Genomic DNA, 20,056 nt, shown 5'->3' with positions numbered 1-20,056 from the left:
ATTGCAAAATTCCCCAAGTGCTGCACTTGAGTGTTATCCAAGATGATATGCTCAAGTCCAAGGAGTGCGACTTGAACACACAAACTCCTGATTCAGTCGAGAATGCTGCCACTGAACCAAAGCCGATACAAAAGTTCACAACCGTATTATTTTCCCCAAGTCTTTTTTATAAGTTCCAGGACATACCAAATTCATGGTGATCATTTCCACAGACAGTTGCACATACACAGAGACAAAAATAGAGATAGACAGACACAGAGACACACATAACCAAAAATTTACACGCACCAACGGGCATGCACAGCTGCCTTAGATATCTCGAGGGATAGACAGGCTGAATCACTGTCGCAACTTTGACTGATTGTTGCGATTTTTTAATCGGATGTATCGTGAATATTGCAGATTAATAAAAATGAGAACAAATGTCAGTGTTGAAAGGTGTGGGACGTTATTCCAATTATCACACGATCAGTTTGGTAGAGTACTGGTTAAATTGTGAAATGGAATGAAAAATGCTGAGAATCGTAGTCGGCAGGATTCGAACCTGCGCGGGAAAAACCCAATGGATTTCTAGTCCATCGCCTTAACCACTCGGCCACGACTACTGTGTCGCTGCCTTTTTAAACGTTACTCAGAAAAAACTCAGTCATCCATCTCTGTGCAGCAGACGGCCAAAGAATCCTGAAAAAGTCTCCTTTTGCTAAAAATCTGGAAAAGGCAAACTCCTCTACCTGTATTTTCACAGTTCGATTTCGCTCTGGAATTTTTAATATGTATCTACCAAGAAACAGAAGTAAAAATCAACATTTTGAAACATCTTCCTCCCCGTCGGGGAATTGAACACCGGTCTCCGGCGTGACAGGCGGGGATACTCACCACTATACTAACGAGGAACTGACGTATAGCTGCTCTGCCGGAGCAGGAATCGAGCTGTGAACAGAACTGGACACCATGAGAAGTCGACAGACACATTGAGAGACAGAGACAAACCGACAAACAGGGAGAGACAGACACCGAGATAGAGACAACGAGAGACAGAAAGTGTGAGACTGAGAAGGAGAGGCAGATTGGGTGAGAAAAAGACTCAAACACATACAGAGACAGAGATTTGTGTGTTTGATCTATTAAGAGAGAAAGGGAAAGAGTGAGAGAAAGACAATGATAAAGACAGTGACAAGGAGAGAGACAGATAGAGAGAAAGAGATAGAGACTAAAACAGAAAATGATGGAAATACTTCTCAGGTTAGAGGCAGGGACTAACAGAGACAGGCAAAGAAATGGACAGACAGAAATGATGGGAAAGAGAGAGCCAGTCAGACAAAGAATCTGAGAGAATCCCATTGGAACAGACGTGGGCACCGTGAGAAAGAGACAGATTGAGAGACTGAGACAAACGGAGAAACAGGGACAGACAGAGTGAGTCAGACTGAGAGAGACAAAGACTCAGACAGACAAACACATACACAGCTCTGTGGAGAGAGAGAGAGAGGCAGAGACCGAGCGACACAGATACATTTCACAATTTCATTTCATTATCGGTTCAAAGTGACACATAGTTACAGAAAATTGTTGATTCAACCGATGAAAATCGGACATCACTGATCAGAATGGGAGGAAATCTGTGTTAAAATAAATAGAAACCAGGAGTGGGGAAGAACCCACGGTGGAAACCCTTTGAAGTTTAAGGCCAACGACATAACCACTCGGTTATCCTGGCCCTGTGAGAGCTTGGATTCTGTCTCTGTGACAAACTGGGCTTCAACCCCAACCCCACATACAAACACATGCACATTTTGTCTTTTAGTGAGCATTTACGAACATTTTAGTAATATTTACACGAGGGCAACACTCCTACTCTGTTTCGAGTAATGCTCTGGGACCTTTCATATCCACCCGAGGGTGCAGACGGAGCTTCAATTTAACATTTCATCCGAAAGTCAACAGCTTCAACATTGCAAAATTCCCCAAGTGCTGCACTTGAGTGTTAGCCAAGATGATATGCTCAAGTCCAAGGAGTGCGACTTGAACACACAAACTCCTGATTCAGTCGAGAATGCTGCCACTGAACCAAAGCCGATACAAAAGTTCACAACCGTATTATTTTCCCAAGTCTTTTTTATAAGTTCCAGGACATACCAAATTCATGGTGATCATTTCCACAGACAGTTGTACATACACAGAGACAAAAATAGAGATAGACAGACACAGAGACACACATAACCAAAAATTTACACGCACCAACGGGCATGCACAGCTGCCTTAGACATCTCGAGGGATAGACAGGCTGAATCACTGTCGCAACTTTGACTGATTGTTGCGATTTTTTAATCGGATGTATCGTGAATATTGCAGATTAATAAAAATGAGAACAAATGTCAGTGTTGAAAGGTGTGGGACGTTATTCCAATTATCACACGATCAGTTTGGTAGAGAACTGGTTAAATTGTGAAATGGAATGAAAAATGCTGAGAATCGTAGTCGGCAGGATTCGAACCTGCGCGGGAAAAACCCAATGGATTTCTAGTCCATCGCCTTAACCACTCGGCCACGACTACTGTGTCGCTGCCTTTTTAAACGTTACTCAGAAAAAACTCAGTCATGCATCTCTGTGCAGCAGACGGCCAAAGAATCCTGAAAAAGTCTCCGTTTGCTAAAAATCTGGAAGAGGCAAACTCCTCTACCTGTATTTTCACAGTTCGATTTCGCTCTGGAATTTTTAATATGTATCTACCAAGAAACAGAAGTAAAAATCAACATTTTGAAACATCTTCCTCCCCGTCAGGGAATTGAACCCCGGTCTCCCGCGTGACAGGCGGGGATACTCACCACTATACTAACGAGGAACTGACGTATAGCTACTCTGTCGGAGCAGGAATCGATCTGTGAACAGAACTGGACACCATGAGAAGTCGACAGACACATTGAGAGACAGAGACAAACCGACAAACAGGGAGAGACAGACACCGAGATAGAGACAACGAGAGACAGAAAGTGTGAGACTGAGAAGGAGAGGCAGATTGGGTGAGAAAAAGACTCAAACACATACAGAGACAGAGATTTGTGTGTTTGATCTATTAAGAGAGAAAGGGAAAGAGTGAGAGAAAGACAATGATAAAGACAGTGACAAGGAGAGAGACAGATAGAGAGAAAGAGATAGAGACTAAAACAGAAAATGATGGAAATACTTCTCAGGTTAGAGGCAGGGACTAACAGAGACAGGCAAAGAAATGGACAGACCGAAATGATGGGAAAGAGAGAGCCAGTCAGACAAAGAATCTGAGAGAATCCCATTGGAACAGACGTGGGCACCGTGAGAAAGAGACAGATTGAGAGACTGAGACAAACGGAGAAACAGGGACAGACAGAGTGAGTCAGACTGAGAGAGACAAAGACTCAGACAGACAAACCCATACACAGCTCTGTGGAGAGAGAGCGAGAGGCAGAGACCGAGCGACACAGATACATTTCACAATTTCATTTCATTATCGGTTCAAAGTGACACATAGTTACAGAAAATTGTTGATTCAACCGATGAAAATCGGACATCACTGATCAGAATGGGAGGAAATCTGTGTTAAAATAAATAGAAACCAGGAGTGGGGAAGAACCCATGGTGGAAAACCTTTGAAGTTTAAGGCCAACGACATAACCACTCGGTTATCCTGGCCCTGTGAGAGCTTGGATTCTGTCTCTGTGACAAACTGGGCTTCAACCCCAACCCCACATACAAACACATGCACATTGTCTTTTAGTGAGCATTTACGAACATTTTTAGTAATATTTACACGAGGGCAACACTCCTACTCTGTTTCGAGTAATGCTCTGGGACCTTTCATATCCACCCGAGGGTGCAGACGGAGCTTCAATTTAACATTTCATCCGAAAGTCAACAGCTTCAACATTGCAAAATTCCCCAAGTGCTGCACTTGAGTGTTAGCCAAGATGATATGCTCAAGTCCAAGGAGTGCGACTTGAACACACAAACTCCTGATTCAGTCGAGAATGCTGCCACTGAACCAAAGCCGATACAAAAGTTCACAACCGTATTATTTTCCCCAAGTCTTTTTTATAAGTTCCAGGACATACCAAATTCATGGTGATGATTTCCACAGACAGTTGCACATACACAGAGACAAAAATAGAGATAGACAGACACAGAGACACACATAACCAAAAATTTACACGCACCAACGGGCATGCACAGCTGCCTTAGACATCTCCAGGGATAGACAGGCTGAATCACTGTCGCAACTTTGACTGATTGTTGCGATTTTTTAATCGGATGTATCGTGAATATTGCAGATCATAAAAATGAGATCAAATGTCAGTGTTGAAAGGTTTGGGACGTTATTCCGATTATCACATGATCAGTTTGGTAGAGAACTGGTTAAATTGTGAAATGGAATGAAAAATGCTGAGAATCGGAGTCGGCAGGATTCGAACCTGCGCGGGAAAAACCCAATGGATTTCTAGTCCATCGCCTTAACCACTCGGCCACGACTACTGTGTCGCTGCCTTTTTAAACGTTACTCAGAAAAAACTCAGTCATGCATCTCTGTGCAGCAGACGGCCAAAGAATCCTGAAAAAGTCTCCGTTTGCTAAAAATCTGGAAGAGGGAAACTCCTCTACCTGTATTTTCACAGTTCGATTTCGCTCTCGAATTTTTAATATGTATCTACCAAGAAACAGAAGTAAAAATCAACATTTTGAAACATCTTCCTCCCCGTCAGGGAATTGAACCCCGGTCTCCCGCGTGACAGGCGGGGATACTCACCACTATACTAACGAGGAACTGACGTATAGCTACTCTGTCGGAGCAGGAATCGATCTGTGAACAGAACTGGACACCATGAGAAGTCGACAGACACATTGAGAGACAGAGACAAACCGACAAACAGGGAGAGACAGACACCGAGATAGAGACAACGAGAGACAGAAAGTGTGAGACTGAGAAGGAGAGGCAGATTGGGTGAGAAAAAGACTCAAACACATACAGAGACAGAGATTTGTGTGTTTGATCTATTAAGAGAGAAAGGGAAAGAGTGAGAGAAAGACAATGATAAAGTCAGTGACAAGGAGAGAGACAGATAGAGAGAAAGAGATAGAGACTAAAACAGAAAATGATGGAAATGATTCTCAGGTTAGAGGCAGGGACTAACAGAGAAAGGCAAAGAAATGGACAGACCGAAATGATGGGAAAGAGAGAGCCAGTCAGACAAAGAATCTGAGAGAATCCCATTGGAACAGACGTGGGCACCGTGAGAAAGAGACAGATTGAGAGACTGAGACAAACGGAGAAACAGCGACAGACAGAGTGAGTCAGACTGAGAGAGACAAAGACTCAGACATACAAACACATACACAGCTCTGTGGAGAGAGAGAGGCAGAGACCGAGCGACACAGATACATTTCACAATTTCATTTCATTATCGGTTCAGAGTGACACATAGTTACAGAAAATTGTTGATTCAACCGATGAAAATCGGACATCACTGATCAGAATGGGAGGAAATCTGTGTTAAAATAAATAGAAACCAGGAGTGGGGAAGAACCCACGGTGGAAAACCCTTTGAAGTTTAAGGCCAACGACATAACCACTCGGTTATCCTGGCCCTGTGAGAGCTTGGATCCTGTCTCTGTGACAAACTGGGCTTCAACCCCAACACCACATACAAACACATGCACATAGTCTTTTAGTGAGCATTTACGAACATTTTTAGTAATATTTACACGGGGGCAACTCTCCTACTTTGTTTCGAGTAATGCTCTGGGACCTTTCATATCCACCCGAGGGTGCAGACGGAGCTTCAATTTAACATTTCATCCGAAAGTCAACAGCTTCAACATTGCAAAATTCCCCAAGTGCTGCACTTGAGTGTTAGCCAAGATGATATGCTCAAGTCCAAGGAGTGCGACTTGAACACATAAACTCCTGATTCAGTCGAGAATGCTGCCACTGAACCAAAGCCGATACAAAAGTTCACAAACGTATTATTTTCCCCAAGTCTTTTTTATAAGTTCCAGGACATACCAAATTCATGGTGATGATTTCCACAGACAGTTGCACATACACAGAGACAAAAATAGAGATAGACAGACACAGAGACACACATAACCAAACATTTACACGCACCAACGGGCATGCACAGCTGCCTTAGACATCTCGAGGGATAGACAGGCTGAATCACTATCGCAACTTTGACTGATTGTTGCGATTTTTTAATCGGATGTATCGTGAATATTGCAGATTAATAAAAATGAGAACAAATGTCAGTGTTGAAAGATGTGGGACGTTATTCCAATTATCACATGAACAGTTTGGTAGAGAACTGGTTAAATTGTGAAATGGAATGAAAAATGCTGAGAATCGGAGTCGGCAGGATTCGAACCTGTGCGGGAAAATCCCAATGGATTTCGAGTCCATCGGCTTAACCACTCGGCCACGACTACTGTGTCGCTGGCTTTTTAAACGTTACTCAGAAAAAACTCAGTCATCCATCTCTGTGCAGCAGACGGCCAAAGAATCCTGAAAAAGTCTCCGTTTGCTAAAAATCTGGAAGAGGCAAACTCCTCTACCTGTATTTTCACAGTTCCATTTCGCTCTGGAATTTTTAATATGTATCTGCCAAGAAACAGAAGTAAAAATCAACATTTTGAAACATCTGCCTCCCCGTCGGGGAATTGAACCCCTGTATCCCGCGTGACAGGCGAGGATACTCACCACTATACTAACGAGGAACTGACGGATAGCTGCTCTGTCGGAGCCGGAATCGAGCTGTGAACAGAACTGGACACAATGAGAAGTCGACAGACACATTGAGAGACAGAGACAAACCGACAAACAGGGAGAGACAGACACCGAGATAGAGACAACGAGAGACAGAAAGTGTGAGACTGAGAAGGAGAGGCAGATTGGGTGAGAAAAAGACTCAAACACATACAGAGACAGAGATTTGTGTGTTTGATCTATTAAGAGAGAAAGGGAAAGAGTGAGAGAAAGACAATGATAAAGACAGTGACAAGGAGAGAGACAGATAGAGAGAAAGAGATAGAGACTAAAACAGAAAATGATGGAAATACTTCTCAGGTTAGAGGCAGGGACTAACAGAGACAGGCAAAGAAATGGACAGACCGAAATGATGGGAAAGAGAGAGCCAGTCAGACAAAGAATCTGAGAGAATCCCATTGGAACAGACGTGGGCACCGTGAGAAAGAGACAGATTGAGAGACTGAGACAAACGGAGAAACAGGGACAGACAGAGTGAGTCAGACTGAGAGAGACAAAGACTCAGACAGACAAACACATACACAGCTCTGTGGAGAGAGAGAGAGAGGCAGAGACCGAGCGACACAGATACATTTCACAATTTCATTTCATTATCGGTTCAAAGTGACACATAGTTACAGAAAATTGTTGATTCAACCGATGAAAATCGGACATCACTGATCAGAATGGGAGGAAATCTGTGTTAAAATAAATAGAAACCAGGAGTGGGGAAGAACCCATGGTGGAAAACCTTTGAAGTTTAAGGCCAACGACATAACCACTCGGTTATCCTGGCCCTGTGAGAGCTTGGATTCTGTCTCTGTGACAAACTGGGCTTCAACCCCAACCCCACATACAAACACATGCACATTGTCTTTTAGTGAGCATTTACGAACATTTTTAGTAATATTTACACGAGGGCAACACTCCTACTCTGTTTCGAGTAATGCTCTGGGACCTTTCATATCCACCCGAGGGTGCAGACGGAGCTTCAATTTAACATTTCATCCGAAAGTCAACAGCTTCAACATTGCAAAATTCCCCAAGTGCTGCACTTGAGTGTTAGCCAAGATGATATGCTCAAGTCCAAGGAGTGCGACTTGAACACACAAACTCCTGATTCAGTCGAGAATGCTGCCACTGAACCAAAGCCGATACAAAAGTTCACAACCGTATTATTTTCCCCAAGTCTTTTTTATAAGTTCCAGGACATACCAAATTCATGGTGATGATTTCCACAGACAGTTGCACATACACAGAGACAAAAATAGAGATAGACAGACACAGAGACACACATAACCAAAAATTTACACGCACCAACGGGCATGCACAGCTGCCTTAGACATCTCGAGGGATAGACAGGCTGAATCACTGTCGCAACTTTGACTGATTGTTGCGATTTTTTAATCGGATGTATCGTGAATATTGCAGATCATAAAAATGAGATCAAATGTCAGTGTTGAAAGGTGTGGGACGTTATTCCGATTATCACATGATCAGTTTGGTAGAGAACTGGTTAAATTGTGAAATGGAATGAAAAATGCTGAGAATCGGAGTCGGCAGGATTCGAACCTGCGCGGGAAAATCCCAATGGATTTCTAGTCCATCGCCTTAACCACTCGGCCACAACTACTGTGTCGCTGGCTTTTTAAACGTTACTCAGAAAAAACTCAGTCATCCATCTCTGTGCAGCAGACGGCCAAAGAATCCTGAAAAAGTCTCCGTTTGCTAAAAATCTGGAATAGGCAAACTCCTCCAACTGTATTTTCACAGTTCGATTTCGCTCTGGAATTTTTAATATGTATCTGCCAAGAAACAGAAGTAAAAATCAACATTTTGAAACATCTGCCTCCCCGTCGGGGAATTGAACCCCGGTCTCCCGCGTGACAGGCGGGGATACTCACCACTATACTAACGAGGAACTAACAAAACGCTGCTCTGTCGGAGCAGGAATCGAGCTGTGAACAGAACTGGACACCATGAGAAGTCGACAGACACATTGAGAGACAGAGACAAACCGACAAAGAGGGAGAGACAGACACCGAGATAGAGACAACGAGAGACAGAAAGTGTGAGACTGAGAAGGAGAGGCAGATTGGGTGAGAAAAAGACTCAAACACATACAGAGACAGAGATTTGTGTGTTTGATCTATTAAGAGAGAAAGGGAAAGAGTGAGAGAAGGACAATGATAAAGACAGTGACAAGGAGAGAGACAGATAGAGAGAAAGAGATAGAGACTAAAACAGAAAATGATGGAAATACTTCTCAGGTTAGAGGCAGGGACTAACAGAGACAGGCAAAGAAATGGATAGACCGAAATGATGGGAAAGAGAGAGCCAGTCAGACAAAGAATCTGAGAGAATCCCATTGGAACAGACGTGGGCACCGTGAGAAAGAGACAGATTGAGAGACTGAGACAAACGGAGAAACAGGGACAGACAGAGTGAGTCAGACTGAGAGAGACAAAGACTCAGACATACAAACACATACACAGCTCTGTGGAGAGAGAGAGAGAGGCAGAGACCGACCGACACAGATACATTTCACAATTTCATTTCATTATCGGTTCAAAGTGACACATAGTTACAGAAAATTGTTGATTCAACCGATGAAAATCGGACATCACTGATCAGAATGGGAGGAAATCTGTGTTAAAATTAATAGAAACCAGGAGTGGGGAAGAACCCACGGTGGAAACCCTTTGAAGTTTAAGGCCAACGACATAACCACTCGGTTATCCTGGCCCTGTGAGAGCTTTCAGTGAGCATTTACGAACATTTTTAGTAATATTGACACGGGGGCAACTCTCCTACTCTGTTTCGAGTAATGCTCTGCGACCTTTCATATCCACCCGAGGGTGCAGACGGAGCTTCAATTTAACATTTCATCCGAAAGTCAACAGCTTCAACATTGCAAAATTCCCCAAGTGCTGCACTTGAGTGTTAGACAAGGTGATATGCTCAAGTCCAAGGAGTGCGACTTGAACACACAAACTCCTGATTCAGTCGAGAATGCTGCCACTGAACCAAAGCCGATACAAAAGTTCACAACCGTATTATTTTCCCCAAGTCTTTTTTATAAGTTCCAGGACATACCAAATTCATGGTGATGATTTCCACAGACAGTTGCACATACACAGAGACAAAAATAGAGATAGACAGACACAGAGACACAGATAACCAAAAATTTACACGCACCAACGGGCATGCACAGCTGCCTTAGACATCTCGAGGGATAGACAGGCTGAATCACTGTCACAACTTTGACTGATTGTTGCGATTTTTTAATCGGATGTATCGTGAATATTGCAGATTAATAAAAATGAGATCAAATGTCAGTGTTGAAAGGTGTGGGACGTTATTCCAATTATCACATGATCAGTTTGGTAGAGAACTGGTTAAATTGTGAAATGGAATGAAAAATGCTGAGAATCGGAGTCGGCAGGATTCGAACCTGCGCAGGAAAATCCCAATGGATTTCTAGTCCATCGCCTTAACCACTCGGCCACGACTACTGTGTCGCTGGCTTTTTAAACGTTACTCAGAAAAAACTCAGTCATCCATCTCTGTGCAGCAGACGGCCAAAGAATCCTGAAAAAGTCTCCGTTTGCTAAAAATCTGGAAGAGGCAAACTCCTCTACCTGTATTTTCACAGTTCGATTTCGCTGTGGAATTTTTAATATGTATCTACCAAGAAACAGAAGTAAAAATCAACATTTTGAAACATCTGCCACCCCGTTGGGGAATTGAACCCCGGTATCCCGCGTGAAAGGCGGGGATACTCACCACTATACTAACGAGGAACTGACGGATAGCTGCTCTGTCGGAGCAGGAATCGAGCTGTGAACAGAACTGGACACCATGAGAAGTCGACAGACACATTGAGAGACAGAGACAAACCGACAAACAGGGAGAGACAGACACCGAGATAGAGACAACGAGAGACAGAAAGTGTGAGACTGAGAAGGAGAGACAGATTGGGTGAGAAAAAGACTCAAACACATACAGAGACAGAGATTTGTGTGTTTGATCTATTAAGAGAGAAAGGGAAAGAGTGAGAGAAAGACAATGATAAAGACAGTGACAAGGAGAGAGACAGATAGAGAGAAAGAGATAGAGACTAAAACAGAAAATGATGGAAATGATTCTCAGGTTAGAGGCAGGGACTAACAGAGACAGGCAAAGAAATGGACAGACCGAAATGATGGGAAAGAGAGAGCCAGTCAGACAAAGAATCTGAGAGAATCCCATTGGAACAGACGTGGGCACCGTGAGAAAGAGACAGATTGAGAGACTGAGACAAACGGAGAAACAGCGACAGACAGAGTGAGTCAGACTGAGAGAGACAAAGACTCAGACATACAAACACATACACAGCTCTGTGGAGAGAGAGAGAGAGGCAGAGACCGAGCGACACAGATACATTTCACAATTTCATTTCATTATCGGTTCAGAGTGACACATAGTTACAGAAAATTGTTGATTCAACCGATGAAAATCGGACATCACTGATCAGAATGGGAGGAAATCTGTGTTAAAATAAATAGAAACCAGGAGTGGGGAAGAACCCACGGTGGAAAACCCTTTGAAGTTTAAGGCCAACGACATAACCACTCGGTTATCCTGGCCCTGTGAGAGCTTGGATTCTGTCTCTGTGACAAACTGGGCTTCAACCCCAACACCACATACAAACACATGCACATAGTCTTTTAGTGAGCATTTACGAACATTTTTAGTAATATTTACACGGGGGCAACTCTCCTCCTCTGTTTCGAGTAATGCTCTGGGACCTTTCATATCCACCCGAGGGTGCAGACGGAGCTTCAATTTAACATTTCATCCGAAAGTCAACAGCTTCAACATTGCAAAATTCCCCAAGTGCTGCACTTGAGTGTTAGCCAAGATGATATGCTCAAGTCGAAGGAGTGCGACTTGAACACACAAACTCCTGATTCAGTCGAGAATGCTGCCACTGAACCAAAGCCGATACAAAAGTTCACAACCGTATTATTTTCCCCAAGTCTTTTTTATAAGTTCCAGGACATACCAAATTCATGGTGATGATTTCCACAGACAGTTGCACATACACAGAGACAAAAATAGAGATAGACAGACACAGAGACACACATAACCAAACATTTACACGCACCAACGTGCATGCACAGCTGCCTTAGACATCTCGAGGGATAGACAGGCTGAATCACTGTCGCAACTTTGACTGATTGTTGCGATTTTTTAATCGGATGTATCGTGAATATTGCAGATTAATAAAAATGAGAACAAATGTCAGTGTTCCAATTATTATATGATCAGTTTGGTAGAGAACTGGTTAAATTGTGAAATGGAATGAAAAGTGCTGAGAATCGTAGTCGGCAGGATTCGAACCTGCGCGGGAAAATCCCAATGGATTTCGAGTCCATCGCCTTAACCACTCGGCCACGACTACTGCGTCGCTGGCTTTTTAAACGTTACTCAGAAAAAACTCAGTCATCCATCTCTGTGCAGCAGACGGCCAAAGTATCCTGAAAAAGTCTCCGTTTGCTAAAAATCTGGAAGAGGCAAACTCCTCTACCTGTATTTTCACAGTTCGATTTCGCTCTGGAATTTTTAATATGTATCTGCCAAGAAACAGAAGTAAAAATCAACATTTTGAAACATCTGCCTGCCCGTCGGGGAATTGAACCCCGGTATCCCGCGTGACAGGCGGGGATACTCGCCACTATACTAACGAGGAACTGACGGATAGCTGCTCTGTCGGAGCCGGAATCGAGCTGTGAACAGAACTGGACACCATGAGAAGTCGACAGACACATTGAGCGACAGAGACAAACCGACAAACAGGGAGAGACAGACACCGAGATAGAGACAACGAGAGACAGAAAGTGTGAGACTGAGAAGGAGAGGCAGATTGGGTGAGAAAAAGACTCAAACACATACAGAGACAGAGATTTGTGTGTTTGATCTATTAAGAGAGAAAGGGAAAGAGTGAGAGAAAGACAATGATAAAGACAGTGACAAGGAGAGAGACAGATAGAGAGAAAGAGATAGAGACTAAAACAGAAAATGATGGAAATACTTCTCAGGTTAGAGGCAGGGACTAACAGAGACAGGCAAAGAAATGGACAGACCTAAATGATGGGAAAGAGAGAGCCAGTCAGACAAAGAATCTGAGAGAATCCCATTGGAACAGACGTGGGCACCGTTAGAAAGAGACAGATTGAGAGACTGAGACAAACGGAGAAACAGGGACAGACAGAGTGAGTCAGACTGAGAGAGACAAAGACTCAGACATACAAACACATACACAGCTCTGTGGAGAGAGAGAGAGAGGCAGAGACCGAGCGACACAGATACATTTCACAATTTCATTTCATTATCGGTTCAGAGTGACACATAGTTACAGAAAATTGTTGATTCAACCGATGAAAATCGGACATCACTGATCAGAATGGGAGGAAATCTGTGTTAAAATAAATAGAAACCAGGAGTGGGAAAGAACCCACGGTGGAAAACCCTTTGAAGTTTAAGGCCAACGACATAACCACTCGGTTATCCTGGCCCTGTGAGAGCTTGGATTCTTTCTCTGTGACAAACTGGGCTTCAACCCCAACCCCACATACAAACACATGCACATAGTCTTTTAGTGAGCATTTACGAACATTTTTAGGAATATTGACACGAGGGCAACTCTCCTACTCTGTTTCGAGTAATGCTCTGGGACCTTTCATATCCACCCGAGGGTGCAGACGGAGCTTCAATTTAACATTTCATCCGAAATTCAACAGCTTCAACATTGCAAAATTCCCCAAGTGCTGCACTTGAGTGTTAGCCAAGATGATATGCTCAAGTCCAAGGAGTGCGACTTGAACACACAAACTCCTGATTCAGTCGAGAATGCTGCCACTGAACCAAAGCCGATACAAAAGTTCACAACCGTATTATTTTCCCCAAGTCTTTTTTATAAGTTCCAGGTCATACCAAATTCATGGTGATGATTTCCACAGACAGTTGCACATATACAGAGCAAAAATAGAGATAGACAGACACAGAGACACACATAACCAAAATTTTACACGCACCAACGGGCATGCACAGATGCCTTAGACATCTCGAGGGATAGACAGGCTGAATCACTGTCGCAACTTTGACTGATTGTTGCGATTTTTTAATCGGATGTATCGTGAATCTTGCAGATTAATAAAAATGAGAACAAATGTCAGTGTTCCAATTATTACATGATCAGTTTGGTAGAGAACTGGTTAAATTGTGAAATGGAATGAAAAGTGCTGAGAATCGTAGTCGGCAGGATTCGAACCTGCGTGGGAAAATCCCAATGGATTTCGAGTCCATCGCCTTAACCACTCGGCCACGACTACTGCGTCGCTGGCTTTTTAAACGTTACTCAGAAAAAACTCAGTCATCCATCTCTGTGCAGCAGACGGCCAAAGTATCCTGAAAAAGTCTCCGTTTGCTAAAAATCTGGAAGAGGCAAACTCCTCTACCTGTATTTTCACAGTTCGATTTCGCTCTGGAATTTTTAATATGTATCTACCAAGAAACAGAAGTAAAAATCAACATTTTGAAACATCTGCCTGCCCGTCGGGAAATTGAACCCCGGTATCCCGCGTGACAGGCGGGGATACTCACCACTATACTAACGAGGAACTGACGGATAGCTGCTCTGTCGGAGCCGGAATCGAGCTGTGAACAGAACTGGACACCATGAGAAGTCGACAGACACATTGAGAGACAGAGACAAACCGACAAACAGGGAGAGACAGACACCGAGATAGAGACAACGAGAGACAGAAAGTGTGAGACTGAGAAGGAGAGGCAGATTGGGTGAGAAAAAGACTCAAACACATACAGAGACAGAGATTTGTGTGTTTGATCTATTAAGAGAGAAAGGGAAAGAGTGAGAGAAAGACAATGATAAAGACAGTGACAAGGAGAGAGACAGATAGAGAGAAAGAGATAGAGACTAAAACAGAAAATGATGGAAATACTTCTCAGGTTAGAGGCAGGGACTAACAGAGACAGGCAAAGAAATGGACAGACCGAAATGATGGGAAAGAGAGAGCCAGTCAGACAAAGAATCTGAGAGAATCCCATTGGAACAGACGTGGGCACCGTTAGAAAGAGACAGATTGAGAGACTGAGACAAACGGAGAAACAGGGACAGACAGAGTGAGTCAGACTGAGAGAGACAAAGACTCAGACATACAAACACATACACAGCTCTGTGGAGAGAGAGAGAGAGGCAGAGACCGAGCGACACAGATACATTTCACAATTTCATTTCATTATCGGTTCAGAGTGACACATAGTTACAGAAAATTGTTGATTCAACCGATGAAAATCGGACATCACTGATCAGAATGGGAGGAAATCTGTGTTAAAATAAATGGAAACCAGGAGTGGGAAAGAACCCACGGTGGAAAACCCTTTGAAGTTTAAGGCCAACGACATAACCACTCGGTTATCCTGGCCCTGTGAGAGCTTGGATTCTTTCTCTGTGACAAACTGGGCTTCAACCCCAACCCCACATACAAACACATGCACATAGTCTTTTAGTGAGCATTTACGAACATTTTTAGGAATATTGACACGAGGGCAACTCTCCTACTCTGTTTCGAGTAATGCTCTGGGACCTTTCATATCCATCCGAGGGTGCAGACGGAGCTTCAATTTAACATTTCATCCGAAATTCAACAGCTTCAACATTGCAAAATTCCCCAAGTGCTGCACTTGAGTGTTAGCCAAGATGATATGCTCAAGTCCAAGGAGTGCGACTTGAACACACAAACTCCTGATTCAGTCGAGAATGCTGCCACTGAACCAAAGCCGATACAAAAGTTCACAACCGTATTATTTTCCCCAAGTCTTTTTTGTAAGTTCCAGGACATACCAAATTCATGGTGATGATTTCCACAGACAGTTACACATACACAGAGACAAAAATAGAGATAGACAGACACAGAGACACACATAACCAAAAATTTACACGCACCAACGGGCATGCACAGCTGCCTTAGACATCTCGAGGGATAGACAGGCTGAATCACTGTCGCAACTTTGACTGATTGTTGCGATTTTTTAATCAGATGTATCGTGAATATTGCAGATTAATAAAAATGAGTTCAAATGTCAGTGTTGAAAGGTGTGGGACGTTATTCCAATTATCACATGATCAGTTTGGTAGAGAACTGGTTAAATTATGAAATGGAATGAAAAATGCTGAGAATCGGAGTCGGCAGGATTCGAACCTGCGCAGGAAAATCCCAATGGTTTTCTAGTCCATCGCCTTAACCACTCGGCCACGACTACTGTGTCGCTGGCTTTTTAAACGTTACTCAGAAAAAACTCAGTCATCCATCTCTGTGCAGCAGACGGCCAAAGAATCCTGAAAAAGTCTCCGTTTGCTAAAAATCTGGAAGAGGCAAACTCCTCTACCTGTATTTTCACAGTTCGATTTCGCTATGGAATTTTTAATATGTATCTACCAAGAAACAGAAGTAAAAATCAACGATTTGAAACATCTGCCTCCCCGTCGGGGAATTGAACCCCGGTATCTCGCGTGACAGGCGGGGATACTCACCACTATACTAACGAGGAACTAACGGATAGCTGCTCTGTCGGAGCAGGAATCGAGCTGTGAACAGAACTGGACACCATGAGAAGTCGGCAGACACATTGAGAGACAGAGACAAACCGACAAACAGGGAGAGACAGACACCGAGATAGAGACAACGAGAGACAGAAAGTGTGAGACTGAGAAGGAGAGGCAGATTGGGTGAGAAAAAGACTCAAACACATACAGAGACAGAGATTTGTGTGTTTGATCTATTAAGAGAGAAAGGGAAAGAGTGAGAGAAAGACAATGATAAAGACAGTGACAAGGAGAGAGACAGATAGAGAGAAAGAGATAGAGACTAAAACAGAAAATGATGGAAATACTTCTCAGGTTAGAGGCAGGGACTAACAGAGACAGGCAAAGAAATGGACAGACCGAAATGATGGGAAAGAGAGAGCCAGTCAGACAAAGAATCTGAGAGAATCCCATTGGAACAGAAGTGGGCACCGTGAGAAAGAGACAGATTGAGAGACTGAGACAAACGGAGAAACAGGGACAGACAGAGTGAGTCAGACTGAGAGAGACAAAGACTCAGAAATACAAACACATACACAGCTCTGTGGAGAGAGAGAGAGAGGCAGAGACCGAGCGACACAGATACATTTCACAATTTCATTTCATTATCGGTTCAGAGTGACACATAGTTACAGAAAATTGTTGATTCAACCGATGAAAATCGGACATCACTGATCAGAATGGGAGGAAATCTGTGTTAAAATAAATAGAAACCAGGAGTGGGGATGAACCCACGGTGGAAAACCCTTTGAAGTTTAAGGCCAACGACATAACCACTCGGTTATCCTGGCCCTGTGAGAGCTTGGATTCTGTCTCTGTGACAAACTGGGCTTCAACCCCAACCCCACATACAAACACATGCACATAGTCTTTTAGTGAGCATTTACGAAAATTTTAGGAATATTGACACGAGGGCAACTCTCCTACTCTGTTTCGAGTAATGCACTGGGAACTTTCATATCCACCCGAGGGTGCAGACGGAGCTTCAATTTAACATTTCATCCGAAAGTCAACAGCTTCAACATTGCAAAATTCCCCAAGTGCTGTACTTGAGTGTTAGCCAAGATGATATGCTCAAGTCCAAGGAGTGCGACTTGAACACACAAACTCCTGATTCAGTCGAGAATGCTGCCACTGAACCAAAGCCGATACAAAAGTTCACAACCGTATTATTTTCCCCAAGTCTTTTTTGTAAGTTCCAGGACATACCAAATTCATGGTGATGATTTCCACAGACAGTTACACATACACAGAGACAAAAATAGAGATAGACAGACACAGAGACACACATAACCAAAAATTTACACGCACCAACGGGCATGCACAGCTGCCTTAGACATCTCGAGGGATAGACAGGCTGAATCACTGTCGCAACTTTGACTGATTGTTGCGATTTTTTAATCGGATGTATCGTGAATATTGCAGATTAATAAAAATGAGAACAAATGTCAGTGTTGAAAGGTGTGGGACGTTATTCCAATTATCACATGATCAGTTTGGTAGAGAACTGGTTAAATTGTGAAATGGAATGAAAAATGCTGAGAATCGTAGTCGGCAGGATTCGAACCTGCGCGGGAAAATCCCAATGGATTTCTAGTCCATCGCCTTAACCACTCGGCCACGACTACTGTGTCGCTGGCTTTTTAAACGTTACTCAGAAAAAACTCAGTCATCCATCTCTGTGCAGCAGACGGCCAAAGAATCCTGAAAAAGTCTCCGTTTGCTAAAAATCTGGAATAGGCAAACTCCTCCAACTGTATTTTCACAGTTCGATTTCGTTCTGGAATTTTTCATATGTATCTGCCAAGAAACAGAAGTAAAAATCAACATTTTGAAACATCTGCCTTCCCATCGGGGAATTGAACCCCGGTCTCCCGCGTGACAGGCGGGGATACTCACCACTATACTAACGAGGAACTGACGGAAAGCTGCTCTGTCGGAGCAGGAATCGAGCTGTGAACAGAACTGGACACCATGAGAAGTCTACAGACACATTGAGAGACAGAGACAAACCGACAAACAGGGAGAGACAGACACCGAGATAGAGACAACGAGAGACAGAAAGTGTGAGACTGAGAAGGAGAGGCAGATTGGGTGAGAAAAAGACTCAAACACATACAGAGACAGAGATTTGTGTGTTTGATCTATTAAGAGAGAAAGGGAAAGAGTGAGAGAAAGACAATGATAAAGACAGTGACAAGGAGAGAGACAGATAGAGAGAAAGAGATAGAGTCTAAAACAGAAAATGATGGAAATACTTCTCAGGTTAGAGGCAGGGACTAACAGAGACAGGCAAAGAAATGGACAGACCGAAATGATGGGAAAGAGAGAGCCAGTCAGACAAAGAATCTGAGAGAATCCCATTGGAACAGACGTGGGCACCGTGAGAAAGAGACAGATTGAGAGACTGAGACAAATGGAGAAACAGGGACAGACAGAGTGAGTCAGACTGAGAGAGACAAAGACTCAGACATACAAACACATACACAGCTCTGTGGAGAGAGAGAGGCAGAGACCGAGCGACACAGATACATTTCACAATTTCATTTCATTATCGGTTCAGAGTGACACATAGTTACAGAAAATTGTTGATTCAACCGATGAAAATCGGACATCACTGATCAGAATGGGAGGAAATCTGTGTTAAAATAAATAGAAACCAGGAGTGGGGAAGAACCCACGGTGGAAAACCCTTTGAAGTTTAAGGCCAACGACATAACCACTCGGTTATCCTGGCCCTGTGAGAGCTTGGATTCTGTCTCTGTGACAAACTGGGCTTCAACCCCAACACCACATACAAACACATGCACATAGTCTTTTAGTGAGCATTTACGAACATTTTTAATAATATTTACACGGGGGCAACTCTCCTACTTTGTTTCGAGTAATGCTCTGGGACCTTTCATATCCACCCGAGGGTGCAGACGGAGCTTCAATTTAACATTTCATCCGAAAGTCAACAGCTTCAACATTGCAAAATTCCCCAAGTGCTGCACTTGAGTGTTAGCCAAGATGATATGCTCAAGTCCAAGGAGTGCGACTTGAACACATAAACTCCTGATTCAGTCGAGAATGCTGCCACTGAACCAAAGCCGATACAAAAGTTCACAAACGTATTATTTTCCCCAAGTCTTTTTTATAAGTTCCAGGACATACCAAATTCATGGTGATGATTTCCACAGACAGTTGCACATACACAGAGACAAAAATAGAGATAGACAGACACAGAGACACACATAACCAAAAATTTACACGCACCAACGGGCATGCACAGCTGCCTTAGACATCTCGAGGGATAGACAGGCTGAATCACTGTCGCAACTTTGACTGATTGTTGCGATTTTTTAATCGGATGTATCGTGAATATTGCAGATTAATAAAAATGAGAACAAATGTCAGTGTTGAAAGGTGTGGGACGTTATTCCAATTATCACATGATCAGTTTGGTAGAGAACTGGTTAAATTGTGAAATGTAATGAAAAATGCTGAGAATCGGAGTCGGCAGGATTCGAACCTGCGCAGGAAAATCCCAATGGATTTCTAGTCCATCGCCTTAACCACTCGGCCACGACTACTGTGTCGCTGGCTTTTTAAACGTTACTCAGAAAAAACTCAGTCATCCATCTCTGTGCAGCAGACG

The 20,056-nt window shown here is 43.3% G+C and overlaps 14 non-coding genes across 14 annotated transcripts; all 14 read right to left on the bottom strand.

Annotated features, from left to right (window-relative positions):
• Positions 1-523: 523 nt before the first annotated feature.
• trnas-aga (transfer RNA serine (anticodon AGA)) lies at positions 524-605 on the bottom strand. Its single transcript has one exon. It is a non-coding gene; the product is annotated as a tRNA-Ser (tRNA).
• Positions 606-2,473: 1,868 nt separating this feature from the next.
• On the bottom strand, positions 2,474-2,555 carry trnas-aga (transfer RNA serine (anticodon AGA)). The gene has a single exon. It is a non-coding gene; the product is annotated as a tRNA-Ser (tRNA).
• Positions 2,556-2,771: 216 nt separating this feature from the next.
• Positions 2,772-2,843, bottom strand: trnad-guc (transfer RNA aspartic acid (anticodon GUC)). The gene has a single exon. It is a non-coding gene; the product is annotated as a tRNA-Asp (tRNA).
• Positions 2,844-4,422: 1,579 nt separating this feature from the next.
• trnas-aga (transfer RNA serine (anticodon AGA)) lies at positions 4,423-4,504 on the bottom strand. Its single transcript has one exon. It is a non-coding gene; the product is annotated as a tRNA-Ser (tRNA).
• A 216-nt stretch (positions 4,505-4,720) lies between these two features.
• On the bottom strand, positions 4,721-4,792 carry trnad-guc (transfer RNA aspartic acid (anticodon GUC)). The gene has a single exon. It is a non-coding gene; the product is annotated as a tRNA-Asp (tRNA).
• Positions 4,793-6,369: 1,577 nt separating this feature from the next.
• Positions 6,370-6,451, bottom strand: trnas-cga (transfer RNA serine (anticodon CGA)). Its single transcript has one exon. It is a non-coding gene; the product is annotated as a tRNA-Ser (tRNA).
• A 1,867-nt stretch (positions 6,452-8,318) lies between these two features.
• trnas-aga (transfer RNA serine (anticodon AGA)) lies at positions 8,319-8,400 on the bottom strand. The gene has a single exon. It is a non-coding gene; the product is annotated as a tRNA-Ser (tRNA).
• Positions 8,401-8,616: 216 nt separating this feature from the next.
• trnad-guc (transfer RNA aspartic acid (anticodon GUC)) lies at positions 8,617-8,688 on the bottom strand. The gene has a single exon. It is a non-coding gene; the product is annotated as a tRNA-Asp (tRNA).
• A 1,512-nt stretch (positions 8,689-10,200) lies between these two features.
• trnas-aga (transfer RNA serine (anticodon AGA)) lies at positions 10,201-10,282 on the bottom strand. The gene has a single exon. It is a non-coding gene; the product is annotated as a tRNA-Ser (tRNA).
• Positions 10,283-12,131: 1,849 nt separating this feature from the next.
• Positions 12,132-12,213, bottom strand: trnas-cga (transfer RNA serine (anticodon CGA)). The gene has a single exon. It is a non-coding gene; the product is annotated as a tRNA-Ser (tRNA).
• Positions 12,214-14,061: 1,848 nt separating this feature from the next.
• Positions 14,062-14,143, bottom strand: trnas-cga (transfer RNA serine (anticodon CGA)). Its single transcript has one exon. It is a non-coding gene; the product is annotated as a tRNA-Ser (tRNA).
• A 3,819-nt stretch (positions 14,144-17,962) lies between these two features.
• trnas-aga (transfer RNA serine (anticodon AGA)) lies at positions 17,963-18,044 on the bottom strand. The gene has a single exon. It is a non-coding gene; the product is annotated as a tRNA-Ser (tRNA).
• A 216-nt stretch (positions 18,045-18,260) lies between these two features.
• Positions 18,261-18,332, bottom strand: trnad-guc (transfer RNA aspartic acid (anticodon GUC)). Its single transcript has one exon. It is a non-coding gene; the product is annotated as a tRNA-Asp (tRNA).
• A 1,577-nt stretch (positions 18,333-19,909) lies between these two features.
• trnas-aga (transfer RNA serine (anticodon AGA)) lies at positions 19,910-19,991 on the bottom strand. Its single transcript has one exon. It is a non-coding gene; the product is annotated as a tRNA-Ser (tRNA).
• Positions 19,992-20,056: the final 65 nt, after the last annotated feature.

The sequence above is a fragment of the Pristiophorus japonicus genome, chromosome 23, assembly GCF_044704955.1.
Source record: "Pristiophorus japonicus isolate sPriJap1 chromosome 23, sPriJap1.hap1, whole genome shotgun sequence".
NCBI classification, from domain to species: Eukaryota; Metazoa; Chordata; class Chondrichthyes; family Pristiophoridae; genus Pristiophorus; species Pristiophorus japonicus.
This window is presented reverse-complemented; position numbering and strand designations above follow the sequence as displayed.